The sequence below is a fragment of the Peromyscus maniculatus genome, chromosome 14, assembly GCF_049852395.1.
Source record: "Peromyscus maniculatus bairdii isolate BWxNUB_F1_BW_parent chromosome 14, HU_Pman_BW_mat_3.1, whole genome shotgun sequence".
Classification (NCBI taxonomy): Eukaryota; Metazoa; Chordata; class Mammalia; order Rodentia; family Cricetidae; genus Peromyscus; species Peromyscus maniculatus.
Window position 1 is genome coordinate 65259987 of NC_134865.1, and position 10651 is coordinate 65270637.

Genomic DNA, 10651 nt, shown 5'->3' on the forward strand with positions numbered 1-10651 from the left:
GTGTGTCGTGGCTGCCTCTTATTGGTCCAGGTCATCTCCAGATCATGTTTCAACTGTTGTTGCTAAGACCGTCAGGCAGACACATGCTGGCTCTCAGAAAGTATCTTTTTTACTTGTTTGGGCCTTCTGGTCCTCAAGCCCCTGAGGGATGAGTCATCCCATAGGTTTCCATTACTTCATGGGTGCCTTTTTCACCTTAAAACAGTAAGCTAAAATACATCCTTCTTAACTTCCTCCTGGGATGTAATTTGTGCTGGCTATGAACAAATAATACAGTATGTCAATAATATTCTCTAATCAAAAATTTTAATTTTGGAGTGGAACTATCTTGAAGTTAAACAGAGTGGATGGTAGTAGGAATTACCAGTCAATCACAATAATAAGCACCTACAAAATATTTATTCTGTGTCGGCTTTGTTCTAAATATTTCTCATGACAGATATATTTGAAATTCTTAGATAACTGAGAAAACCAGGTGCATAAAAACAATGAACCCAAAGCCAGGCAGTGGTGGCACATGCCTTTAATCCCGGCACTTGGGAGGCAGAGGCAGGCAGATCTCTGTGAGTTCGAAGCCAGCCTGGGCTCAGAATTGAGTTCCAGGAAAGACTCCAAAGCTACACAGAGAAACCCTGTCTCAAAAAAAAAAAAAAAAAAAAAAAAAAAAAGAAAGAAAGAAAGAAAGAAAAAACAATCAATGAACACAGATGGTGTGTCTTTAGGGTCCATAAACTAAAATAAGAAACAATGGAGTATGTGTTGTTAGATTATCCTCTTATTTCTGTATATTCTGTTCCTGTAGTTTGTGCATATGGAAAATTACTTAAATGGAAGGCTAGTTGGCAAAACATTGGCATTGAAACAAAAATCACTGGTTTGGGAATTAAAAACCATTGATGTCAGTGTTCTTACATGTTAGTGGTGAGATTTCTAGCATCACATGGCTTTTATGAAGCATTCTTTATGAGCTGGCATGACACCTCTTGCTTTCAAGGTTTTTACATATAATTTTAAGAAATGTTATTATAATAGGTTGTCATAACTAGGTTTGTACAATATTCTCAGCAAGTGTTCAATACAAAATTAGAAACATCTTGAATTGTAGGCTATTTTAAAATATCCATTGTGATTTAATCTACCTCTTTGGTAATTATGAAGTTAATGAGCACTTTCATGATTTTAAAGCATTATTAAAATAAAATTGAAACAATTTTGTAATACAAAGTAGCATAACTTCATATTATAAAATGCCACTGAGAATTTGAATTAATAAAGTAATGAATAATTTTTCCTTAACCAGTTTTTCTCCTTGTCATTAAATATCTCAATAGATTTATTTCAAACTCTTCTGCATGACTTAATGCTAAATGCATATCTAATACCTAATGAATTTTTGAAACTAACCACATGATCATGACACACAACTGGATTCAACATATGCAAATTCTTTCATGTTGGTGGTCAAACGTTGTTTTTTGTACAATATTTTACCAATTACTAGGAAAAACACCTGGATGTCAAGATTAACTCATTTGGCATTAGCTAATATATGCTAATAAACCAAGTTTTAAATCCAGATTTGTGCACTGAGATAAATGTCTGCCCATCATTTGTACAGTAATAATTTCCCCTGATGAGTCTCGATGATTACCCACAATGTGCCATGTGACTCATTAACTTAATATAGACGTTGTCTCACTACTGAGTTAGCACAGTGATTTATAATCTGTCATTAGCCAAATGTCTGACGATGATACTAAAAATTAATGTAAAGTCATTCGTGTGACTTCACAACTGGGCAATTTCCTTAATGTTCAAGAATCAGAAACCAAAGTATGCTCTGTAAGTAATGCAAATGTCTTCATCTGTGATTCTGTGGGGATGCTGAGGCCATACCTATGTACTGACCTTTTACAAACACTGCAGGGTCACATATTCTGAGGTATATCTTCCTGAAATATTGTTACTATTATATATATAATATTATATATATTGTTACTATATATATATATAAGGGTCTTATGTCATATCTATGGAGTCAAATCACACAGATAGGACACCTGTGACATTTCATTATTCTAGATATTGTGGAGTGATCTTATACTGATTGTTATATTTGGTCAACATCATTAGGGGTGTGTGTGTATGTGTGTGTGTGTGTGTGTGTGTGTGTGTGTGTGTGTGTGTGTGTGTGTGTATACACATGCATGGATGCATTCTAGGGACAGAATCCAGGCCCTTGCACTTGTTAGGCAAGCACTTTGCTACTGAGGTAACCCTAATCTCCTCTACTTAAAAATTTGAAACCTATGTTATTTTCTGTTCTGGCTATGCATAGTATTACCATATGTTCATTGAGCAGGAATGATATATAGCCCACATTGTAAGAGTCTAGAGTCTAGCTTCTTTACCATATTACAGGATCAATTAAACTCCATGACAGACCTGAATTGCATATTGTGAGAATTTAATGTAAGGATGTATACGACAGTACATATATATTGGTCATGGAGGAATGGGTAGAAAAAATTTTGACTTTCTTGAGGTCTCTGACTTGATCTGAGAATCATATTGAAATAATATAAATTATTAGAGGGAAAACATACAGATTTTTAAAATCACATGGAAGCACTCAGACAAGAATAAGGACCCCATAGAGTACTCAAACCAAAGTGCTTATATAGTCATGTGAAGAAAGGGAGATAATTATAGAAAAGTAATTGAAACACACTGGCAAAGCTAAAGGAAGATAAGCATTAACTAAAAGATTTTCTTTTTTATGCAGCTTTAACTCAGAGGGTGACACCCCAGGCTGTGACAAGAATTCTTCATCTTTCCCATTTCAGGGTAAGTATCTTTCACATAGAACTGTTAGGAGTATCCTTGTCTCTGGTGACAAGAAGGTTTCTTGTCTCCCGATACAGGATAAAATGTGTGCTACTGACAGGCTTAACAATGTACTTTTTCACAGGCTGCTCAGAGAATATTTGCTAAGCATAAGTAGAGCCTGGAGATTAGGGAGAAGAACAACCATAGAAGTGTCCAAAGTCATGGAGAGAGAAAGGACATCTATAGGAAAGACAGGAAGTTCTTCACAAATGTAACAAAGTGGAGAACACTTGAGGGATATCATAAAAGCCTTCTGTCCGGAAGGAAAATGGAAAGGCAAAATGCTCTATCTTGGTCAAGAGGTAAGAAATAGCCTGAAGTCCACACCATCCCACTGGGGAGAATATGATGTTTCAAGGCTATTTGTGACTGTGATGGTTGCTACTTGATGTTACCTGTTAGTCAAGACTTGTGCAACCACATATTGACATGGGAATAAGAATTTTGGGTTTCTTTATTTAGGTAAGGGAGATAATAGCAAGGACAGCTTGCAAAACTGCTTTGGGATCCTGATGTGCTTTGTTAAAGACGTGGGTAGACCAGGGTCTGAGGACTGATGTTTGTATTTCAAATACTTGGGAGACTGTAGGCGGAGTTCTCTTGTCCCACCTGCCTGGTCTCAAATAAACACACAGAGGCTTATATTAATTACAAATGCTTGGCCAACAGCTCAGACTTATTACTAACTGGTTCTTACATTTCAATTAACCCATGTCTATCCATCTATGTGGCTTGTGGCTCTATCTGTCCTCTAGAATGTCTTGCTTCCTGTGCTGCTGGCTCACACCTCTCTCACTCTTTCCTTCTCCCCCTGCCCCCCAGCATTCTCAGTGTGGCTTTCCTGCCTAGCTTTATTCTGCCTTGCTACAGGCCAAGCAGCTTTTTATTAACCAACAGGAGTTATATGTTCACAGAGTACAGAAGGAATATTCTACAGCAGGAGACAGAGGCAGAAGAATTGCTGTGGGTGTCAGGCCATTACAGGCCTACATGAGATACAGGACCAACCTGAGTTATAAACTAAGACACCCTCTTATGAAGTTAAGGGGAAAAAAGAGTGTGACTAGTGAGCAAGAAGTTATTATCCCAAGATAAAAATCCATTGAGCCACGTAGTAGTGGCCTGGACACCTTTTATATGAAAGCTAAATTACATGGTATATTATGTGTCACCAAAATGGTAGCTGCATTTGTAATTCTGTTAAGCCAAATAATATTAATGATACACAGTCAAGTTGTAAGGGATGTACAGGATGATTCACTGAAGAGGTGGTATTTTAATATTATTTGACCCATCCCAAAACTGGTTTAAAATTATATTCCCCCCTCACTTACCACTGGTAAATAATTAAATATTAATTAGTGAATGCAAAAAAAATAAATTCAAGAGTATTAAAATTAAAGGCTAATGTTACTGGCAATAGTTAGATGTTATTTATAATGCATTTGACTGCATATCCCACATGTTTGAAACTTTCTGAACACATATCTGTTTGCAGTTAAGCTAGAGAAGTCATACAGTATGCAAACCATAACCCAAACACATTCACATGGAAAAGATGGCCTCTAAAGATTAGATAAATATATGAATAACTCTAGCAATGGGGTTTTTTTTTTAATGAAATGTTTATTCTACATTATTTTCAACATAAAACTGCCTGTGTAACTATATAAAAAGATTAAGGTGAAGAAGATGGATTAGACCAATGTTTTAATAAAGAACAGTATCTGAAATACTCATTTTAATTTCAAAAGTACTTTATGGCATTATGATATCTACCTTCATTCTTCATAACAGCTGCTCCACTATAAGTGAATAGCCAAGGTAAGATATGTAGCCATTAATATTTAAATCATCAAAATAATTCCCGTCATGTTCATAGTTTATATTCCACTGTTTCTTCTACCCTAGAAGAAAAACAATCACAAAACAAAACCTCTCTCTGTGTCTCTCTGTCTCTGTCTCTGTCTCTCTCTCTCTCTCTCTCACACACACACACACACACACACATACATAACCCACCCCCCACCCCCCCACAGAGAGGGAGAGAGAGAGAGAGAGAGAGAGAGAGAGAGAGAGAGAGAGAGAGAGAGAGAGAGAGAGAGAGAGTCCACCATTACAAAACCAAGTACGTACCACATGCTGTTTGTTTTCCATTTACAGGAATCTGACACCTCCATGGATGCATAGACCTGTGAAGCTGTTACTCTTCAATCATCTGGGGAAATTGTGAGTTTCCCCTCAAAAGGTGTTGATTTTACATAAGAAGGAAAATAGAAAGAAAAGTCAAACAATAAAGAAGAAAAATACCCTTACAATTAAAAAGTGAATTTTGAAATTGCCTTAAACAATCAGCTTTCGATAATTACAGCTGAAATCTTCACAGCATGATCCAGTTAACACAGTTACACGAAAAGCCTGCACTGAAGTTGTCTATTTATTTCAGGCAGTCCTTTGCTTCCTTATAATACCATAGCACTGTGTGCCCTAGAGATTACAGGCTGGATAGTAAAGACACCATGTTCCAAAGAACACTTTGAGGATGACCTGTGCCTCAACCCTTCACATGAAGTCACTGTTCCTCTTCTAAATGCCTTTAATCAAGAAATTGACACTAAAAGCCTAGTAGATGAAATATAAGGGTGGATTGTGCTTTAGTGTTTGAAAGTTTGTGGCATGGATTTTCAGTCATGATCCCTTTGATAATTTCAACGAATAAATGAGATATATGATAAAAACTTTATATACTGTATTTTATAACACTTACTTTCATAATTGTTCCTGACTTCTGACTTCATAGAAATAACAATCTAGAGATAGATATGTCTTGTTGTAAGTTTCAAATCAAAACAATAATAATTGTTCATCTAAAAATAAGACTTGTTAGTAACTTCTGCTGATTTTTATATTAGCCTTGCCACATGAAATTTTATTTGTCCTGTTTCATCCCAAGTCAACTGTGTTGTGTCCTCTGTGTCTTCCATCTCAGCTGAAATATCTGTGATGATTCCTGATCAATGGTAATCAGATCATAACTTCCTTATGGCTTCCACTGGTGATTTCATGGATACATACTTACATATGTATATGCAAATGTACACAGGATTTTTTTTTATTTTGCATGGATACTTTTGTGTAGGGTTGAACTCTGGGAATTCTTTTGTACAAAGTTATTTATGTCTCTAGCTATGACAATGGAGTTTGTATCACACCTATAATTTCTGGGAATAAACAGAATAAAACTATATTAATCAGATTTTTAGAGCTTTCTGAATTTGAAAGCCACTCCTTGACAACTTGGGTGAAGTGAGAATTTAATCTGATTCTATCTTTAGGGTATTCATTGAAGATCATTGTTGAGTCATAAAATAAGAATATTGCCTCCACAGAAGGTGGCAACCATGAAGATTAGACAATCTCATGAACCTAAAGATAGAAAGGTGGACACTCAGGTGCTCAGACACTAGAGAAGATGAACAGAAATATAAACACTCAATTTTCCAAATATGTTGTTCTAAAAGATTTTAGTAATTCCCGACTATTCTAGAGAAACTAAGCAGCAAAAACATTTGACTAGTGAATTACCTAATTACTGAAGGATTATGTTATTTTCATAAATATAGAATTATTATGAAATATGTTGATGATGCTTCACATTACCTATCCATTTCCTACCCCAAAAGAGACTCTATACAGAGACTGTTAGAAAGATTTCTTTTTGTTTTTATTTTGCCTGATATTACATGTTTTACTGAAAAAATAAAATGGAAAAAAAAAACATGAACCCAAGAGAAGATAAACTAACAATGGTCACACAAGTAACACTGATAATGATTTTTAGGATACAGGCTTTAAATAACTGTGATTCAAGCCGGGCAGTGGTGGAGCATGCCTTTAATCCCAGCACTTGGGAGGCAGAGCCAAATGGATCTCTGTGATTTCGAGGCCAGCCTGGGCTACCAAGTGAGTTCCAGGAAAGGCGCAAAGCTACACAGAGAAACCGTGATTTGAAAAACCAAATAAATAAATAAATAAAAATAAAAATAAAAATAAATAAATAACTGTGATTCCTATTAATAATGGGATTGACTTGCTGGACTGGGTATTGCACCTGTAATGAAGAGTAAAATATGAGTTTAAATATATTGATGTACTATATTTTATAAAAATGGTCAGAAAGTTTATTTTTTATGCCACACAAAATTTGAGCTTCATCTTAACCCTCTGCGTTATTACCATCTGGTTTCAATTATCCAAAAGGCACCGATTTCAGATACAGAGATATTTTTTTGTAGTACATATATGTTTTTACAACATACAACGTGTCCAGTTCAACCTAAACTTGAAAAATCCATAGTCAAAAGAGATAGTTGAAGGAAGAGATTGGCAGCATTTCTCAGATCATTAAAGCATGAAAGACTAAATTAGTTTAACAGATGATAAGTGAAGGGCACAGGATTAGTGTAATCAATGGGTCAGATAAAATTTTTCAATATTTATATATAAAAAAAGAATAAGCCAATAGAAACTGCCCAGTAATAATTCAATCTGCAAAAACACCAGCCTTGGTACAAGAGTTTTGTTTTATTTTTTTCTCACTATCTTTACCTCTTTTTATTTAAAGAAATATCAATGAAGCCTGTGTACACTGGCCCTGTGAACAACAGTCCAGCAGGTCTTAAGACAACTGATCACTCAATGCAAAGAGTACAGACATCCCACCTTATTTGTCACCATTCATTTTGATTTTCATGCCCAGTTCCTAGTCTATTCGTGTGTGTAGGTATGAATATCATTTCTTATACCACTGATCACCATGTTAGGATACAGGCTTACACTTGTGTAGTTTATTTATTCAGTATTAAGGATCTGACCTTATTAGGCCTATCTATACTTTGTTAAATGGATGATAAATAGAACAAATACATTTATTTGTTCACAGAATGGAGGATATGTGAACGTTGGACCTGCTAGGAACCTCTGTGTGTGTGTGTGTGTGTGTGTGTGTGTGTGTGTATGTGTGTGTGTGTGTATTCTCTGGGGCCCTCTGAATCCTCTTTTTCCCTGGACTCCACCTTGGACCATAAAGACTTGAACAGACACTATTATAATTTCTAGTAATTCAAGGCCAAATTATCTTGGTAAGCAAATGCCTCCTCATACACTGTCTATCTAAAACAATGACTACATTCATAGCAGCATTATTCTTAACAGCCAGACCCTGGAAAGAACCTAGATTCCCCTCAACTGAAAAATGGATAAAGGAAATGTGGTACATACACACAATGACATCATGAAATTTGCAGGCAAATGGATGGAACTAGACAATATCATTCTGAGTGATGTAACCCAAACTCAGAAAGACAAACATGATATGTACTCTCTCCTAAGTGAATACTAGATGTAAAACAAAGGATAACCGGACTACAATCCATAGCTCCAGAGAAGCTAGCTAATAAGGAAGATCCTAAGAGGGATGCATGGTTTGCCCTGGAAAGGCGAAATAAATGAGAGCTCCATGAGTAAACTGGGGGTGAGGGGTGGGCAATGGAAGATAAGGGATGGGGGATGAGAACATAAGAGAATGGGATGGTCGAGCTGGAACATGGATGGAGTGGGGGAGCAATAAAAGACATACCTTGACGAGGCAGACATCATGGGGATAGGGAGAAACCTGGTGCTAGGAACATTCCCAGAAATCCACAAGGATGATACCAGCTAGGACTACTAACAATAGTGGAGAGGGTGCCTGAGATGTCTTACCCCCATAATCAACTCAGTGAATACCCTGACATTATAGAGCCTTCATCTAGTAGTTGATGGAAGCAGATGTAGAGATCTACAGCTAAGCTCCAGGCAGAGCTCCAGGACTCCAGTCAAAGACAGGAAAGAGGGATTCTATTCAAGGGCATCAAGATCATGATGGGGAAACCTACAGAGACAACCAAACCAAGCTAGTGGGTACTACTGAACTTTAGACCAACAGCTGTAGGAGCCTCCTTGGGACCGGACTAGGCTCTGCATAAAGAAGACAATTGTATAGCTTGATCTGCTTAAGGGGTCCCCTGGCCGTAGGATCAGCATCCATCCCTGGAGCATGAACTGGTTTTTTGGAGCATATTAACTATGGTGGGACACCTTGTACAGTTTTGCTGCAGGGGGGATGGTCTTGGATCTGTCTCCATTGAATGTACCAGGCTCTGCTGACTCCCATGGGAGGCCTTACCTTTCTGGAGAAGGGAATGGGAGGTGGATTGACAGGGGAAGGCTAGGGGAGAGGGCTGGAGGAGGATGTGTGATTGGTATCAAAAATGAGTGAAAAAAAAAGAAAAATAAATGAAAGGTTTCTAGGATTTTCTGTTTATCCCCCCTCAGTCAGAGAGATAGGAATCACTCTGAGAGTTCCAGTTAACAAAGCCAGCTGTGTTTCACACAGAACAACCATCACCCGGCTACTCTTGTCATTGTTCTGATGTTACCAAGACCTCCTCACATCCTACCTTTGAGTGCACACCCATCTATGTAATAGAGGAAGATGTTAGAAGTAGAGAATAGAGAAGTCGATGCTGGACTCTTTCCCTGTATGAAAAAAAATGTTAATATCTGATGTTGATGCTCTCTCTAGGATCTGGCTTTGATTTTGACAGTAATTAAAATAAAGACTTTCATAGTTTCTGGCAATCCTAATATGCCATATGGACATAGGAAAAGAAATACAATAAGGGTTTTGGGTAATTAAACTTAGGATTTCCCTCTTTAAAAAAAGAGAGAGAAGCCGGGCGTTGGTGGCGCACGCCTTTAATCCCAGCACTCGGGAGGCAGAGGCAGGCGGATCTCTGTGAGTTCGAGGCCAGCCTGGGCTACCAAGTGAGGTCCAGGAAAGGCGCAAAGCTACACAGAGAAACCCTGTCTCGAAAAACCAAAAAAAAAAAAAAAAAAAAAAAAAAGAGAGAGAGAGAGAGAGAGAGAGAGAGAGAATATATATGAAGATGGCCATAGGAGAGAGCTGCAGAGCAATCTGGGCCCTCCCAGGTCATTTGCTATAAGCAGCTTATGATCTTGTTTCTCATAAGACAAAAGAAGCAAGAATCCTCAATTTTTTTTCCTTTTCATGCCCATTAAAACAAGCCATCATACCAATTTTCTTTCAAAAAATGGTTAATTATTACAAAAATAATCAATGTAAAGAATTAAAATTCTAAACTTCATAAAATGGAAAATGTCTGGTTTTAGTGATATGGTGAAAGTGAGAAACAATTCTTATCCTGTACAGAGATAACATTATCATGAAAGTGGTGATCACAGGAAGAGGCACATCTATTGCGCTCCAGCTGTGCTGACCCTTCGGTTTCCCCAAGTTCTGGAAACTATCGAGTGCATAATCTGTGGTAGGGAGACTGCATTCATGCTCTTCCCTGAAGTTTAAAAAAATTAGAAGCTTAAATGTTACCAGTTTAACCAAGACAGAAAAATACATTAAAATCAGTGTTTATCATTAAGTGTATACCTATAATCAGTATCCATGGAATCAAATTTATAAGATATATTTCACATGAAATACTTTTAAATAGCCGGGCGGTGGTGGCGCACGCCTTTAATCCCAGCACTCGGGAGGCAGAGCCAGGTGGATCTTTGTGAGTTCGAGGCCAGCCTGGGCTACCAAGTGAGTTCCAGGAAAGGCGCAAAGCTACACAGAGAAACCCTGTCTCGAAAAAACCCAAAAAAAAAAAAAAAAAAAGAAATACTTTTAAATAAATAAATG

The 10651-nt window shown here is 37.2% G+C and overlaps 1 non-coding gene across 1 annotated transcript; it reads left to right on the forward strand.

Moving 5' to 3' along the window:
• The first annotated feature begins 10145 nt into the window (after positions 1-10145).
• LOC121822633 (U1 spliceosomal RNA) lies at positions 10146-10307 on the forward strand. Its single transcript, XR_006063808.2, has one exon. It is a non-coding gene; the product is annotated as a U1 spliceosomal RNA (small nuclear RNA).
• The last annotated feature ends 344 nt before the right edge of the window (positions 10308-10651 follow it).